General features: G+C 36.6%; 1 protein-coding gene across 1 annotated transcript in view; it reads left to right on the top strand.

The window, feature by feature from the left end:
* myocd (myocardin) overlaps positions 1 to 18849 on the top strand; it is a 224291-nt gene that overhangs the window by 22948 nt on the left and 182494 nt on the right. The window contains exons 3-5 of the mRNA XM_073866635.1: positions 2492 to 2623; positions 16947 to 17035; positions 17471 to 17698. The gene's annotated coding sequence lies outside the window, so the exon portion shown is untranslated. The remainder of the gene's footprint in view (positions 1 to 2491; positions 2624 to 16946; positions 17036 to 17470; positions 17699 to 18849) is intronic.

Genomic DNA, 18849 nt, shown 5'->3' with positions numbered 1-18849 from the left:
ACATCATGTACTAAAACCGACGGAAAATTAAAAGTTGTGTTTTCTAGGCCAAAATGGCTAGGAACTATACTCTCATTCTGGCGTAATAATCAAGGACTTTGCTGCCGTAAAATGGCTGCATAAGACGGAATGATATTACGCAGCAGCCGAAAATAGTCCCCTGCTATTGAAAGTTACCAAGGGGGACTATTTTTGGGCACTGCGTAATATCAATACGGTTGGTAAGAGACAATGTTAAAAGCCTTAACATTATGTTTAAGCAAACCCACATTTAAATTGGTAGCAATGATCAAATGCGACCGAGGTTTTATTGCTTTACAGCATAATTTTTAAATTCTGTCAATTTACTTACCCTCAAGTTAATTTAAACCTGTACAAATGTCTTTATTTATATTTTGATATTTTGAAGAATCTGGGTCACCATTCACTTCCTCAGTATTATTTTTCCACTACTATAGAAGTCAATGGTGCCCCAAATCTGCTTTGTTACAAACATACTTGAAAAATCTTCATTTGTGTTCAGCATTTTTTTTTAAAGGTTTAAAGGATTAGTCCATTTTCTTAAAAAAAATCCAGATAATTTACTCACTTGTCATCCAAAATGTTGATGTCTTTCTTTGTTCAATCGAGAAGAAATTATGTTTTTTGAGGAAAACATTCCAGGATTTTTCTCATTTAAATGGACTTTAATGGACACCAACACTTAACACTTATCTCAACACTTAACAGTTTTTTTCAACAGAGTTTCAAAGGACTCTAAATGATCTCAAATGAGGCATAAGGGTCTTATCTGGCGAAACAATTGACATTTTTGACAAGAAAAATAAAAAAATATGCACTTTTAAACCACAACTTCTCGTTTATCTCCAGTCCTGTGACGTGCCAGGGCGACCTCACGTAATACATCATCACGTCAAATGGTCACGGATGACGTATGCGAAACGTCGTTCCGATGTTGTTGTATGTGGAATGATACTAATTAATGTCTTTGTGTCAGTTTATTGTTTAAAATGGTCCGCAAATGTGTGTAACACGTGACCTTTCTACGTCACTACACAATTACGTGAGGTCGCGCTGGCGTGCCACAGGACCAGAGATAGACAAGAAGTTGTGGTATAAAAGTGCATATTTTTTATTTTTCTTGTCAAAAATTACAATCCTTTCACTAGACAAGACCCGTATGCCTCATTTGGGATCATTTAGAGCAGGAGTCACCAACGTGGTGCCCGCGGGCACCAGGTAGCCCGCACAGAGTCTGTGAGGTGCCTGCCAAAGCACATTCTATTAATAGTCTCAACTGTAATATTTATTCATTACATATGTTTTTATATTAGCTTGGCTTGGTTTACGTATGTTAAAATTTTAAACAATACTAAAACATATAAACAAGTCAAATAAAATAAAATAAACAAGTAAAACAAAAAAGTTTTAAGTAGACTATATCAAAAAGTAGCCCTCCAGATTGTTTTATCCATTGTGGTAGCCCTTGCTCATAAAAAGGTTGGAGACCCCTGATTTAGAGTCCTTTGAAACTCAGTTGAAAAAAACGTTAAGTGTCGAGTTAAGTATTAAATGTTGGGGTCCATTAAAGTCCATTAAAATAAGAAAAATCCTGCAATGTTTTCCTCAAAAAACATAATTTCTTCTCGACTGAACAAAGACAGACATCAACATTTTGGATGACATGGTGGTGAGTAAATTATCTGAATTTTTTTTAAGAAAATGGACTAATCCTTTAACAACTTTTTATTTTTGGGTGAACTATCTCTTTAACTAATGTTAACACACACACACAACCTTATTGTAGTGTTACTATCATATCAAATATTCTCTGCTTTACAATGAGGATGATCTGGTTGTATAAGTAGTAGATTTTCATTTTATTACTGTAAGCAAATACCTTAACAGTAAAAGCAACTTATTATATTGCAAGAATGTTAATCTAGTAAAAAAAAAACTGAACAGTGGCATCCAAAAATATATTAATGTTTAGATGCTTCAGCACCAAAACTTAAAATAAATGCTGCTTGGATAGCTATTTTGTTATCTACAATATACGTTGTCTGTATATATGTAATATGTTATCTGGCATACAGTATGTACAATTTTATTAAAAAGCACAAGAGAAGTAAAGATCATTTGTTTGGAGATTCCACTTGAAGTTTAAGCATCAAAGTATTTGTACATAAGGTTTTTACAGTTTAAAAGTAAAAGCTATCAATACTTTTAGGCAGCTATAACAAACTATAAATCACAACTGATTACATATCTCAAACACCATCTCTCCCTTTGGAGCACTTAATGTGAACTTTTCACATGAGAAGCTTTTACCGTCTATAAAAACCAGTTCATCATCAACATGAAGCATTGTGACTCCAACCAACACCAAAATCAAAATTCAACGTGATTATTTCTGAAATGTCTGTTTATGTCTATTAAAATTCAGTAATGTAAAAGCTCACAGGAGAATGCTGATAACATCTCTCCACAGATTCCTCTCTGATGGCAGCAAAGAGTAACACACAGTATTTCGTCTCAGCAGCTGGGAGGGGAGCAGCCTGCGCTCTCGTACTTCTCATTGACTTCAGGTTCTAGTGACAGTGAGCCTCATTGAAGACATACTGTGAGTATTTAACCTCCTTACTCATTCAGTCCACATACAGTTCATCAGGTCCAGCCTCTACATGAAATTAAACATTTGGTTAGTGTTGTGTAATGATGTATTTATAGGCCTGCATATGCTTTCATAGATGATGTTTGTGGTTGTATTTATAATAATTGAATTATATTGTTGTGAAAGCTATGTGTGTTTACTGTGCTGATTCTGTTATTGAGTCTGATTGTTTTAGCATCAAGTGCTCTGACTGGATGGAAACAACAGAAAAATCTTGTTGAAATACTTTTGGGGGCAACTGTAATAAAATGTTTTGTGGGACGAAGAGAGAAGGACTTAAATTCTGAAAAGTTCACACAATAATAATAATATTTATAGTACTATATTTAATTAACAGTGTGTCTTTAAAAACCTCTTATGTTTATCTGTGAAATACAAAAGGACTTATAGCAGAAAGTCTAAGCTGATCTTCTTTATATAAAACTGAATATTTTCTATGACTGTACGCCACCTTTATGAGGCAAGCATTTGAAACATTAACCTTAAAGGAATATTCAATTTTCCCAAAAGAAAAATCCAGATCATCCACTCACCATCATGTCATCCAAAATGTTGATGTTCAGTCGAGAAGAAACTATGCTTTTTTTGAGGAAAACACCGCAGGACTCTCACTTTAATGGACACCAACACTTAACACCCAACTCAACACGTAACAGTTTTTTTCAACAGAGTTTCAAAGGGCTATATACAATCCCAAACGAGGCATAAGGGTCTTATCTAGCGATACGATTGTCATTTTTGACAAGAAAAATAACAAATATACACTTTTAAACCACAATTTCTCCTCTTCCTCCGGTCCTGAAAGCGTCAGCGTGACCTCACGTAATACGTCATGATGTCAAGATGTCACAGAGGACGAACGCAAAACTCCGCCCAGTGTTTACAAGTGTGTTGAAAGAGGATCGTTCCGACGTTGTTGTATGTGGAATGATACTAATTAATGTCTTTGTGTCAGTTTATTGTTAAAATATGGTGGGGGTAGTGTGATGGTCTGGGGCTGTTTTGCTGCTTCTGGACCTGGAAGACTTGCTATGATAAATGAAACCATGCCATCTACCAAAAAATCCTGAAGGACAATGTCCGGCCATCTGTTTGTGACCCCAAGCTAAAGCGAACTTGGTTTCTGCAGCAGGACAATGATCCAAAACACACCAGCAAGTCCACCTCTGAATGGCTGAAGAAAAACAAAATGACTTTGGAGTGACCTAGTCCAAAGTCCTGACCTCAATCCTGTTAATTAAAAAAGTGGTTCATGCTCGAAAACCCTCCGTTGTGGCTGAATTACAACAATTCTGCAAAGATGAGTGGACCAAAATTCTTCCACAGCGCTGCAACAGACTCATTGCAAGTTATCACAAACACTTGATTACAGTTATTGCTGCTTAGGGTGGCCTAACCTGCCATTAGGTTTAGGGGCAAGCACTTTTTTTACACAGGGCCATGTGTGTTTTGATTTTCCTTCCAGGGTTTTCCGCAACACATTTCAGTTCGGGTGGCCCACCTAAGCTGGGAAACCCTACCGCCTTAACTAGGTCATCCAAAAAAAAAAAATTAGCTGCACAAAAGGCCGCGTCAAGTGCATCTCGGAGAATAGCGCTTACGCGCTTCACACCGCCACACAGCCGAAAGGAGATAAAGAAGTGGTCCATCATGTCTGGAGGATAGCCAGTTGATAAAACACGTGTCTGTGAGAACTGTAAGTGAACTTATGTTTTGGGTTTATTTAAGCCTGTTTTTGTATTCGTCTATAGTTCTTTCAAATTTAAAGTAAGTTATATTGTGATTTTGTTGTTTGAGCAACCTGCTAGCTAGGTTTCACGTGCCTGTTGATTAGATATAATTGTTGAGCGCTCTTGCTCACGCTATTTATGTGCATTATTTATATGCTACAGTAGTTACACTCCTTTAAGATAATGAAATTAATAGTAGGAAATAATCAGTTTTTACAATTTTTGCGCTATCTATCATCGTTCACCAGACGTTTTACAACATCTGCTTCAGTGTGTGTTTATTAACCCTTTAGTTTCACTTCATCACGCAGCTATTCCTGTTAGAGGTAAAAACATTTAATTCATTAATAATCTAGTATGTGTTCATTTTCTGTCATAGTTTCTTCAAAATTAAGTTTTATTTGACTGTTTTAAATAAAACTATTTAAATTTTTATCATGCCGCGTACGACCCGCCCCTTTGATTGCCATGCCCCTCTGCCTCGCCCAACCCTGCCACCTTAACTAAAAAATTTGTTTGATTATCTAAAAAAATAAAGTGTGACAAACATGCAAAAACAGAAAAAATCAGGAAGGACCAACACTTTTTCACACCACTGTACCTGTGAGGTACTAATATGCAGTGTTTAGGTACAAATGTGTACTTTTTGAAAGGGTACTGCCCCAGTGACAGCTTTTGCACCTTCAAGTGTGTAGTCATTCTCCTGGACTTTGTCTTTATAAACTTTGCAAGTGTTGTGTGTAATTTCTTTATATTTTATAATTAGTTAATTCTCCAATTTGTAATGCATCTTTTTAATAAAATATTTGAATAAAGAGCGAAGATATCAATTGTTCAAAGTTGGACATACTTTTTACCATTACTGTAGGCTATATAGGCCTATATTTATATTCCTACATTAAGCTTCAAAGCAGACCACAACATCGTGTTATCCATTTGCATGCATTTAAAGGTCATTTAAGGTACATTTTGTCAGGTTGTGTGTTTTCTGGAGTGATTTTGGATTTGAGAGTGGCATGATTTACCAGCAGCTAGATTAAAACCTGTTTACAGCAACATTTTAAGCCGCAGATAAAGTTTTTCATTGTATACTCACTCCAGTTTTTCTTTATAGGTGTTTTAAGCTTTCTGTGAGATACAGACTCAGATGTTTCCTTCTGTCTTTCATTAACTTAACAGACGTGAGAGCTATAGTTCTTTTTGCACCATTCATTGGACATTATACCTGTAAATTTCAGTGATTTGTATGTGGAGGAACTTCAATAGCATTATATAACATTGTTTTTCCCATCAGACCATGTTGCTTCTTTCATGATAGCTTTGAAGGTGCTTTTTTACAGTTTTGGAGGCCCTGGTCTTGATCCAGTTTTTATTGTGTGGGGATGTATAGTATGAGTATTCTTTAAATGTCTACTTTTGTTTCCCACATTAAATGGGTCTGAAGTAAATGATGACAAATTTGAAGGCAGATGTGTTCAACATATCTTTTGGCTCAGCGTAGACCCTTTGTGGATATTTGGTGTGTAATGTAAATAAATATATTAAAAATAAGATTTTAAGTATAGCTGAGGTAATGTGTAGATGTCTTGGTGAGGACAGGCAGGTCAGTAACAAAAAGATTGGTTGTTTATAGAAGTTGAAACGTTCAGAAGGAACGTATCTTTAGGGCTGATCCCAGGAGCCAGGCCTAATTAAAACCAAATGGTTGAAATTCGCTTCGATACAGGCGCAGATCTCTCTTTTATGTAGTTTGGCAAATTGTTCGCCTTTGTCAGCTGCAGTCAGTGGCTCATCCCTCCCTAACCTCTCTCCCAGATCGCGTTTGTGTGCGTTTCATTGACACTGTGAAGTCCTCCTCCTCCTTGAGGCCGAGCTAAGCAAACATGTTAGAAACGCCCCTGTCAGGTACAATGTGTTTTTGATTATCTGCTCTTTCAAGTGTTTGCTGCTTGCCCCATTGCCTTCTAGAAACATTACATCATTGAGCAGAGTCGCTCACAGTAAGAACAAAAGAAGTCCTCTGGTTTTCTCTTTCTATTGTCCTACATCATAGGAACTTGATTACGAATTTATGGCTAGAGCAAGACACAATGCAGCATTCAGTCACCTTGTGCTTATTAATGAACACGTGTCCAGTATATAATGGTCCTGTAGTGTTTGGTGCATATTACAACCGGTAAACATTATGGTGTGTGTTTCATATACTTTCCTTATCATCTAAAGCCCTAATGGTGTGCATGTCATCGTAGTTTCTAGTTTTGCACTTTTCATTTTGTCATAAGATGGTTTTCATCTTTACGTCTTTCAGAGTTTTATTTAGTTAACATTTTGTCTGTACTTATGAATTTCAGTATCAATATTTCTCATATTTACTGTATTAGACGAAATATTCAAGAGAGGATTTCATTACTGTATTAGGTCGCCAAATAGAAAAAGTTACGAACCATTTACTACTGTTACCAGGAATATATAAAGAATATACACTGTTAGAAAAAAAGATGTGCCCCTGTGTACTCTTTAAAAAGGTCCTAATACAGTGAGGAAAATAAGTATTTGAACACCCTGCTATTTTGCGAGTTCTCCCACTTAGAAATCATGGAGGGGTCTGAAATTGTCCTCGTAGGTGCATGTCCACTGTGAGAGACATAATCTAAAAAAATAATCCAGAAATCACAATGTATGATTTTTAAATATTTATTTGTATGATACAGCTGCAAATAAGTATTTGAACACCTGCTAGAATTGTGACCCTCAAAGACCTGTTAGCCTGCCTTTAAAATGTCCACCTCCACTCCATTTATTATTCTAAATTAGATGCACCTGTTTGAGGTTGTTAGCTGCATAAAGACACCTGTCCACCCCATACAATCAGTAAGAAGCCAACTACTAACATGGCCAAAGAGCTGTCCAAAGACACTAGAGACAAAATTGAACACCTCCACAAGGCTGGAAAGGGCTACGGGGAAATTGCCAAGCAGCTTGGTGAAAAAAGGTCCACTGTTGGAGCAATCATTAGAAAATGGACAGTACTGTCAATCTCCCTCGGACTGGGGCTCCATGCAAGATCTCACCTAGTGGGGTGTCAATGATCCTAAGAAAGGTGAGAAATCAGCCCAGAACTACACGGGAGGAGCTGGTCAATGACCTGAAAAGAGCTGGGACCAAAGTTTCCAAGGTTGCTGTTGGTAATACACTAAGACGTCATGGTTTGAAATCATGCATGGCACAGAAGGTTCCCCTGCTTAAACCAGCACATGTCTAGGCCCGTCTTAAGTTTGCAAATGACCATTTGGATGATCCAGAGGAGTCATGGGAGAAAGTAATGTGGTTAGATGAGACCAAAATAAAACTTGTTGGTCATAATTCTACTAAATGTGTTTGGAGGAAGAAGAATGATGAGTACCCAAGAACACCATCCCTACTGTGAAGCATGGGGGTGGTAGCATCATGCTTTGGGGGTGTTTTTCTGCACATGGGACAGGGTGACTGCACTGATTTCAGTTTTTTTTTTTTTAGATTATGTCTCTCACAGTGGACATGCACCTACGATGACAATTTCAGACCCCTCCATGATTTATAAGTGGGAGAACTTGCAAAATAGTAGGGTGTTCAAATACTTATTTTCCTCACTGTATGTACCATTACTGTAGGTACAGACATGTATTTTTGAGATACTAATATGTATATCTGAGGTACTAATCACTTCTTCTTTGTACAAATATGTACTCTTGAGGTACCAGTATGAACTCTTTAGGTGCAAAGGACGTGTACTTTTTGGTGTGTTTTTTGAAAGGGTGCCACCGCAGTGACAGCTGGGGAACATATTTTATTGTCAGCCTTCAGATAGAAACCACCTGCTTTTTAGCCTGCTGGTTCTGATGGGATGGCATTGCCGATGTACTTTGTGATCAACAAACAAATAAAAACAAAATAGTAATTTTGATGGCATTGATAAACCTGTGGTGCTTTCCTGTGGCGGGGAAGAAACGTTTGCCATCAACATCTAATAATTTACATGAGAGGCACTCAGGCGAAGGAAAAATGACGGCTTTTGCATGTTCTCATACGGCAGCATCAAGTTTCTGTCATGCATTGATCCCAGGGGATCTTATGAAAAACTTTCCATTATTTTACTCAAAGTCAACGAAAGCAGCAATGACAGTGTTCTTAATATGACATAATATGACATAATATGACTTAATAAGATTAAGGGCATTATTGTTTATTTTTTTAATCAGTGTATACCACTAGTCAACTAAATGAATATAACATGGCAACGATGAATGCACATTTATATATTGATTGAATATTGTGGAAAAAATAATCAGTTTTTATAATAAATTTTTTTATAATACATTTTTGAAAATCAAATTATGGTTTTGAATTTTTAATGTTATTATAACCTAAAGACGCTATGTGAAAGTTTGTAACAGAAAATAGTGGTTTTCATCTTCTCACTTTCTTGGTATAGAACACATATTTTTACCCAAATAAAATTAATTAATATATTAAATAATATATATATATATATACACATGTGTATTTTCTTAGCCATTTTATTCTGTTTGATTCCTTTTGCTGTTTTATATGTGTGTGTCTTTTATTTTGCCTGGTCTTCCTGTCATGTGAGGGATCACATGACAGGAAATAGAAATGGCCACTATAAAAGGCAGCAGCAGGAGCACACGGTTAGCTTAGCTTTAGCGCAACTACAAAATGACTGTTGGAGTGTGGAGGTTTTTTTTGATGGGACTTTCCATTCAAGACACTTTTGAAACACTTTCCTTGGATTGTTTAAACATGGTGAATACTGCACACTTGGACTTTTAACACGCTTGGACTTTTAGATTGTTTAAGGTTCGTTTTTTTTATATTCCCTTCTTTTAACAGTCTTGAGTAGTAGTGTGTTGTTTTAAGTCTAATGTGAATCTTGTAAATCGGTCAAAGACGTTAGTTATTTTGTGTCCGTATGCTTCAATTAAATGTAAAAGGGTTAAAATTTCAAAATAAATTTGCTGATTACTTGCATACATTCTCTTTTTGATGACCATGTCTAAAATTTCTAGTTTTATTTCATTAAAAAAAAAGATTATTTGGGGGATAATTGCAAAAATGTCAATGTGGTGTAACTAGTTGGTGTCAACTTATATTTTCATAAAAAATACTAACGTATTCATAAATAAATAAAATAAATTGGAATAAAATATAATCATCTAGTTTGGTGTAATATGTAATATGATTTGTTTTATTTTTACTTAATTTGTCAAAGATTATTTAGAAAACAGAGCTGTTTTTAGCGCATGTCTGGACAAATATTACAAAAACGCATTCAAATTTACATTTAGAAATAACTAATAGAATTATATTTTACTTTTTATTTTTGATTAGGCTTACATGCCATCAAGGTGGATAAACTATTTAATATTTTTCATTCTTTGGTGTAATTTTTAATAAAATGCATTAATTTTTTTATTTTATTAAAATCAACATAAAAACACTTTATTGAAACAAACCTGATGCATGCTTTTAAAACAAGGTTTTTTAAAAGATTTTTGAATTACTCATCTTGCCAAACAGTTTTTGTCACTGACCAAAATACACCTTGGATACAATTTATTTCTTTTGTCTGTCTTATCCTTTTAACTTTTAATGTCACACTGTCAAATCTGACACCATTAAAATATGTAACTCAACCGATAAGGCTAACCGTCACAAGTTTACTGGAAGTTACGCTTGTTCCAAGATAGCCATTTGATTGTTTTTACTGCTGAAACCATCTATATGTAATGAAAAATGAAAGCGGCAGAGAGCAGGCACTTCAGTTTTATCAATGAAAGCCTTAAGATAGCGCTGTACACTGTTTTCACACTATTTCTTTAGACTGTTTAAGCAGAAACAACATAAAGAAATTGCTTTCGTGGAACAAATGTAACTTCTGGTAAACTTCGAAGAATCAATAACAATTGAGTCCTTTTAAAAAAATGTGTTTCTGATAACAAGCAAAATAAACTGAGTTTGGCGTACGCCATTTTTATTAGCAGTATGTGGCCATGTTACCACTTTAATCGCAACTTGTGTTAATCGCATATTCGTTTTAAACTTAGGACATTAGAACTCTTCATCCAGAAACAGCTCAAATAACCCGACCGCGGCTTATACAATTGTTACAGGCACTGTCATAAAATTTCGGTCTTCATCACGGCACTGAATGACGAAATGCGTCCATAAGAACGTGTTTGTCATTTAATCTAAGTAAATGAAAACGCTGAACACGACACTGTATGCGAGTTTATCATTTGTGCTCTGCTTTGGGCAATGTGTGAATAATCAGAAAATAAAAACTGTGTGTAAACAGGATTGAAGAGGTTAACTCCAGTCATGTAAACATTTTACTGCGATCCAAGTCCTTACTCTGATTATTGGAATCATCGCATTATTGGTGTGCATGTAAACATAGTCATTGTGTAATTTGGAGTTCAAAACACATGTTTACTCAGCTAAAGCTTATATTCAGCTCTAAAACTTATATTTATTCATCTAAAGCCCCATTGCCACTGAAAACTCATTAAAAAAATTCATTCTCATAGCAAGGGGCTTAGGTCTATACCAGCCTGATCTCACAAGAATTTTTACGAGTTTACGAATTAGTATGACGTTAATTGTGCAAAAACGTATGATTATCATAAAAATACAATAAATGAAACCGCACCCCTAATCCCAATGTCACAATCGAGGCACATTGTACAAAAATGTAGGAATATGGGCGTACAAATTAATATGAAATAGCCACCTTGTAAAATGCGTACGAATTGCAGTGAAATTGCGTTGTCTATACTGATGTCACAATGAAATGAAGCTACTATATTTCGAAATGATCTTGTGATAAAGTATAGCAGAATAAGGTAGTAAACGTCATTCTTGTTTGTATGATGCTTTAAACTATTAGCCATCATTGTTTTCTCTGGACGGAGAGTATTCAATAGTTTGATTATCCTTTGGAGCTGCAACATGTTTCTTAATTTGTAAAAGGTAATTGCGGCGTGTATTGATTGATCAGATATCAGTACATTGACCATTCATAGTAATAGAATGAGACCCTTTCACTGTGGCCAAAAGACGCTGCCTGCAGTGTTTAAATATTTCTGTGATGTAAACACAGTTGAGGAGTCATTATACAGCAATGTGAACTGAATGATCGTTTACGCTTTCCCCAAAATGAAAATGGAAAACAAAATACGTTCTCCTTGTATGCATAGCATCACAGAGTACATGGTATGCATCCAAAAGAAACCGGGCAGAAATAGCCATTCTATTTTTGGCCATCCGTAGCGCTTATTTTTAGAAAAAGTGACATAAAGTTGCATTTTAAAACGATAAGGTTATTTTATTTTTTCTCTCCAGCTGTGATTCATACAAAGTATGTGATGACATAATCCCAGTTACATGTATAGTTTCTGGTTGATTCATCACACTTTCATCCAGTTCAGTCCAAATAAGAAATGGTCTGTTTGTTCGAAGCTAAAGTGTGTTGTTTCTGCGCTACTAGCGGCATGCATGCATTAAAGCAATACTATGTAGTTTTTTACCTTTAAATAATGTCTCTAAAATTATTTCAGTGTTAGAAAAACTTTTAACTGGACAAATTGTACTGTTGCTGCAACCTGAGCAGCCTCCTAGCTGCTACAAGCACACTCTGAAAGTGGCAGTGGAGGGTAGAGGACACAGCCCCGCCCCTCCCCCTGCCTGCAGAAGTGTGTCTGATACAAGGCACTGTTGCGCTTTTCAACCACATGGGGGAGCTGTAAGTCATTTTTACATGGAAACTACATAATGTTGCTTTAATAATTCCAGTTTAAAGGGATTTGTTGAAGTCTCCCGTGTCGTTCATTGGTTGGATAATCCCACCCCAAGCTCATGCCATTGGGCGGGCCACCATGTTTCTGGTCCTTATGCTTAAACAAAACAGTGTCCCAGTGTTTTTCAGAGAATCTAACTTGCGTGATCTAAAATAGTCAAGTATAAGTTATGTATAGTAGCCCATACTCGAAATGTAACCTGCATCCCACCCTAGTGAGTAGTGAACAAACACACACACCCGGTGCAATGGGCAGCTATCTTTGCAGTGGCCGGTGAGAAATTGGACATTGCAAAACATCGCACATGAGACTGAAACTGGCGACTTTTGGGTTACCAGCTTGACTCTCTAACCATTAGGCCACTATTGTAAAGCGTACCTGTTACCATCTGTTACTATTTATTATAAAACTGAGTTTCTTATACACTTTTTATACAAATACCCTTGTACTAGTTTCCAACGCATGATTTTACTTGCTCGCTAGTGAACATACAGTAGTGGTTTAAGTGGATAAGACAAATTTGCTTCATTGCCCTGTGCAGTTTTAAGCCTGACGTCAGAACATGTTTTCTTGACTTTGCCAAAGCGTAGACAAATTGTAGACTCTCTCATACATCTTGGATCATAGGAAACAAGATATTTCTTCATATACCCTGTTTGATGAAATTACAGTTTAAATGACTCACTCACTTCATGTCTGTAGATGTACTATTTCAAAACATTTGGATGTAATCACCCAAGGATAAAATATCACAACAAGCATATTACCGCTATTAATAAGAACGATTTTGTAATGTTTCTGGCAATGCGCAAGGCTTACAACGATTATCAAAGCAAGATGTCATTTTAGGACTTTTATTTTGATGACAGTGATTTATGATAATAGTCAGAAAAGTATAATGGCACTAAAAACATATAGTGTGCAATTTCTGTACCAGTAGCATAGTTCATCCCAAGTTTAACAAGATAAATGTTTTATTGCAAACATTAAAGCTAAGCACTCAGGCAGTTTATTTATTAAAGCGATTTGGAACCCAGTCTCACGGAGTTGCGTATAAATAGCAAAATTTGACGCTGGGAGAATGAAAGGGACATGTTTTTATTATGACCAAATTAAATATGTTAATGTATCTTTCACGCTCTATGGCAGGCAGGGTGGACAGATAATTACCCAACATGTTTAATCTGAGTGATTTCATAAGTTATTTACGCCTGCCGGCTGTGTACGAAGGTTGCTTTGTTCCGCTATTTTGAATGGATGTCAATGGAAGGTCTAGTCTGATTTCCCCCAAAAGTGGGCGTGAACCTGTTCAGAGACATTCTATGACGTTGTGCCGGTTGTGCGTATTCTAACCCCAACTCCAAGCGACCATGGCTTAAATATGGACGAAAACATGGAGAAACCTTTATATTAAATAACCTCATTAAGCAAATCTGAAATCTAACCCTAAACCCAAGCGAAAATGGTTTAAAAAAACAGAAAAAATTAGAAACCAATAAATAAAACGACAAAAAAAGATGCACCGTTTAAGTGAATGGGAAGGACTGGCGTATTTTATGTATGCCAAAGTGGAATTTGGCGTATGTATTGCACGATTTTCACACTTCGTGCTATTTCTACGCATCTACATGAGACTGGGTAGCAATTTATTATGTGACAAGCTGTTTTATTCCACGCAATAGCAGTTTTTTCAGCAGCTGCTCTTATGACTTTCATCCATACAGGTTTCCTAATTGACCTTTCCAAGATGGCGGCACTGACCTGTCCAAAGCAGCTACTGTAAATGCACCATGTACATTTTAAAATCAGTTGCTGAAAGCTTGCCTTGTTGTGGGTTGATATACACATAGCAGATACCTGCTATGCATGCTTGTTTTTAACAAACAATGCTCAAAGAAAGAGAGATCCTCCATTTAAAATGATGTATTGTATGTTAAGTAAGGGCTGGATTAGGTGCTTCCAACACAACAAGGCTGTTAAAAAGAAAAGCAAAAAGTGAGTTGGTTGAATCATCAGCGTGTGAAATCGAAGGCCTGCGGGACAAGTCTTTCTCGGAAACTTTGACCGAAGGGTCAAAAGTGTGTGATGTGCAATGCGCATACAGAGTTTGTTTGTTGCTCTCTTGTTTTGTAGAGTCTCCAGTGGCTTTGGAGATCCTCAAGGGATTTCTCTTTTTGAATTCCCGCCCGTAAATTCCAGTGAGTTGAAGTAACAATATTGTTTTGTCTCAAGTTTCATTGAGTCTCCAGCTGAGAGTTTTTGGAGCAGATTAATATTGGTGAAAAGGAAAACAGTTCGAGTGATGAGGAGTTTTTTTTGGCTGTAGTTATTTTAGGATGTGCTCTTGCTCTTTACCAATCTTAAACGCTCTAATGGGTTACCTTGATGAAATGCATTTGAATCGAGAAGTAATGAAACATGTTATGAGGTGTAATATGAGAAGACCATCAAGAGTGTGTCTAGATGAGTGTTGTCATGCCAATATTTTAATCTCTGATTGGTCAGAGCCGCAGGAAGTTGTGTCAAGGTATACTTTACTATCCGACATGTCAGAGACAGATTTTGTGCTAACACTATACAGTACACGTTGACTCTGCTCCACTTAAATGCTCTCAAAATGTCTGGACGTGTCACTTCCTCAACCACCTCTAGGTTTTAAGAGTCTTACTGTATGAGTGGACACTTGCACGTCAGTGCTTACCATATGTAAATGACTCACCGTACACCATTCGAGTTTAGCAGTCTTTGCTGTTTCTGGCATATCCAATGCCGCATTGACAGCTGAGAAGATATTTGTCAAACGAAAGTCTGCTTGTCTCCATTGCCAGATTTATTCTGCTTGTTGTCATAAATGGTGCAAAAACAGTCATGTCCCACTCACTTATGGTTTCTGTCCGCCTCTGGACGCCACTTGCAAGAATTTTGGCATGTAAGTGAACACTCCTAACGAACCCAAGGAGAAAAACTCATACTTTCGTAAACCGTAGATCTTGAATCTGTGGCGCAAGACTCTATGGGGTGGTTCCCTGGACGAGTCTTAAGGCTAGTCCCAGACTAAAATGCATATTTGAGGTGGCGTAACTTAAAACAGCTTGTAGTGACATAACTTAAAATATATCAATGCCATTGCTTTGTCTCAAGAGGCAATGTTTTATTGTAAGGTTTGTTTGTAAAAACTACTTAAATATCCTTAACTAACTAAGGCCCAGTCCTGGCTTAATCTAAACCTTGTCTGGGAAACTGACCCTAAGGCACGGTCCCAATTTCTACCCCCTTAAAACTTCCACTTGGTTTCGAGTGCCCTCAACAGTAAAATCCCCTGAATGAGGGCAGGGCTCCAGACTGCCACCAACCAAAATTTAAGAGTGTGCCACTGAATTTTATATCCAGTCGCACATGTGCAACCAGTAAATTTGACCACTTTTTTTGTGATGTGACACTGAATTTGAAACAGCACACTACTTTCTGCATCTATCATTAAAGTATTTATTAGTAATACAGTGAAAATTAGTAGAAATGTTAATATTTGGTTAGCATGTTGATTTACAGTGTGTGCCCCTAAATTTTCTGGTTGCGCCCCTAAAAATTTTCAGTTGGGGGCCCCTATGCTCCTAGTCTGGAGCCCTGAGGGAAGTGGGGTTTCAAATCTTTCGCTATGAAATGGGACACATCCATTTGGAAAGTAGCGTAGCGAACGTGCTCGCCTACGTCAGATGCAGCGTGATTATTATTAATATGATTAAACTCTCGATAAGCCCGGGTTATACATGTTCATGTGAACGCCGGAACACACATTCTGAATATTGACAAAACTTCCCAGAACAGATGTATACATGATGGACAGACTCTCTCGAAGCAGTCGGGTGAGGTCATCAGATAGCTTCATGAAATATTTTCAAACATTATCGTTCAAAACTTGACAAACACAAAACTCGTGTTCAAACTAACACATTCCAACAATTTCCAGAATTTTAACATGCTTATATGCGAAAATATAGTTCTTTCCAGCAACGTCTGCCATCTTGGTCGAAAAGTTTGACTAGCTCGCTGGGCTCGCAAGGTATCCTGGGTAATTTCATCTCCCACTTCGTTTTAAGCCTGCATAGGTCCTGACTACATTTTGAGGGTTGATTCTAAGGGGAAAATAGCACTCCGTCTTGCTCCCTAAAGTAATACCCCTACATGTGCACGTGCAAAAGCAAGGGTTAGGGCAAAAATGTAGGGGAAGGGGAGGTATTGGGACGGGCCCAAAGTCTTTGTTGCTAATCCAAATCTTCACTTAAAAAGCAAGAAAAGATGCCTTGTTCTGTTTTTATAGCATGATAACAAATCCACAAAACGTCCCAGTGCTGTTCTGGTCTTGTATCAGCACCATCGTCCAATCAGATTCAGGGACTGGAAACAATTGTTTTTTTTATCCAAATATTTTGGAAGCTACACTGGGACACTATTTCCCTTAACTAGTTTTAGATTATGTGACAAGTGACAGCAGATGAGAAAAAACTCATCAAACTAAAATATTAACTAGCAGCTAAACCAATCAACAATGAAACTTTTTTCAACATTTTATAATGTAAATGTATGCTTTTTTTTAAGCATTACACTTGCAATGTCACTTAATGACTTCCCCATCTACAGTAAAATACAGCACTGACATTTCCTCTTTATCTCATTCTCTAAATACAGACAGACGCACACATACACGCAACAACAGGCAGGAGCAGATACCGTAGGACTGCATATTGGGGGAGTTTCTCATCAGCCTGATCCAAATTGTAAGTTTCATGGTATAGTTTACTCATTTAAAGCTTTGCCATTATTAGTGGTAAATCAGCCATGCATATTTTTGAAATCACATTTTGAATGGTCCTGTTCGCCCTTCGGGTTTTAAGTGGTAATGTTGTTCTTTTTCGAAGCGTGCTAGCACACAATGATCAACATGAAATGTGGACCTCAATTATGCAGTTGCAGGACTCGATGGCAAAACATCTGTTTCCTTAAACTGCAGTGTATCAAGATCTAATCTGTATCGTGTGAGGCACTGTCAATTACATTTTACACTCATACCGTGCATAGCAAAACCGATTATGTAAAGAATACATTTGTTCTATTCTGCATATCAAGTATGTGTTTTTCTTGTGGCCATAAAGCTGCTGTTTGCCAGAAGTTAGTTTTTTTTAACCTATAAATGTATTCTTTTATCTCTCTAGAAATGCAGATAAACTCTCTCACGATGATGAGGAACCTCATACTTTCAAGAAATCTCAAAAATACTCAATTTTAAAGCACTGCATTGACATATTGGCTGGAAGGAGTATGGAGAAAGGAGTCTAAAGACAACATATTCTGTTTTTCTGAGGGATATATCTACTGCTTTTCCCTTGCATTCCCAACATGACAACTCCAAACTCTTCCGTGGTTCCTTAAAAACTCTTCAGGTATGTTTTTTATATTATATTTCAAAGTATGGTTCCGCTATAATCCATTGGGGCCATTTAAGAAAGTTCAATTTCCACCTTTCAATTATTATTAACTTGTTTAATATCTCTGGAGAGATGAGAACATTTTTGTTTTGGAGAAGAAACTGGATCCAGGCATCAAAGGAAATACTGTAGAGGTAGCCAACTTCAGTAAACTTTTACATGTGTAACAAGGTTAATTTGCTACTGTGCGCATTGGGGTGGTTTCCCAGACAGGGTTTATCCTAATCCTAGACTGAAATACATGTTTGTGCTGCCTTAATTTGGAAACACTTTGTACTGACATCCTAACATATATCAGTGCCATTGTTTTGTCTCAAGATGCACACTAGTATCGTTTTTGTAGAGATTATTAGTTATATTAGGACATTTAAGTAGTTTTACAAAGGCCTAATCCTGAATTAATCTAAACCCTGTCTGTGAAACTGCCCCATAAGTCACTACTGAAGATCTGTTTAAAATGTCTGGTTCATAGCAAGTTTTTTTTTTAAGGGATTTAAAAAAAATTGCTGTTTTCAAAAAAAATAAACCCTACAGGGAAACACACCTGAGAGTATTTTACAATTCAGCGAGTAGTATAGTGTCTGATGGGTTTTTCTAAGGAAACATTTAAGGTGCTCAGATGCAAAAGTCACTAAACGCCGCCTGTGTGTGCACTGACGATGCGCAAAATGACTGTGGATCACATTAAAACTCAGTTTCTTCATTTTTATATTCTGACTTTAGTTTTTGCAATGTTTTTAGTTGCATCCTATGCTAATTTACAAGAAAACATGTCGGGAACACTTGGGTTTAGGGATGCACCGATAGGATTTTTTTGGGCCGATTCCGATTTAAACAGACAACTTCTGGCCGATACTGATATCAAACACTTGTATACAATACTATACAGTTGGTCTATTAGCTAATTTATTTCTGCATCAAATTATTTTTACTGAACATGGATTGGATCTAATTAACATCCAACTGACCAACATAATAAGAGAGGCATATAATAAGACAGCATGACAACCTTCAAATGTGGTTTTTGCTATTCAGCATTTATTTTATTAACAACATTAACTCATTTTTTACATATAATGGATTTCTTTAAGCAGTTAATTAATAAA

The sequence above is a fragment of the Misgurnus anguillicaudatus genome, chromosome 4 (genome assembly GCF_027580225.2).
Source record: "Misgurnus anguillicaudatus chromosome 4, ASM2758022v2, whole genome shotgun sequence".
NCBI lineage: Eukaryota > Metazoa > Chordata > Actinopteri > Cypriniformes > Cobitidae > Misgurnus > Misgurnus anguillicaudatus.
This window is presented reverse-complemented; position numbering and strand designations above follow the sequence as displayed.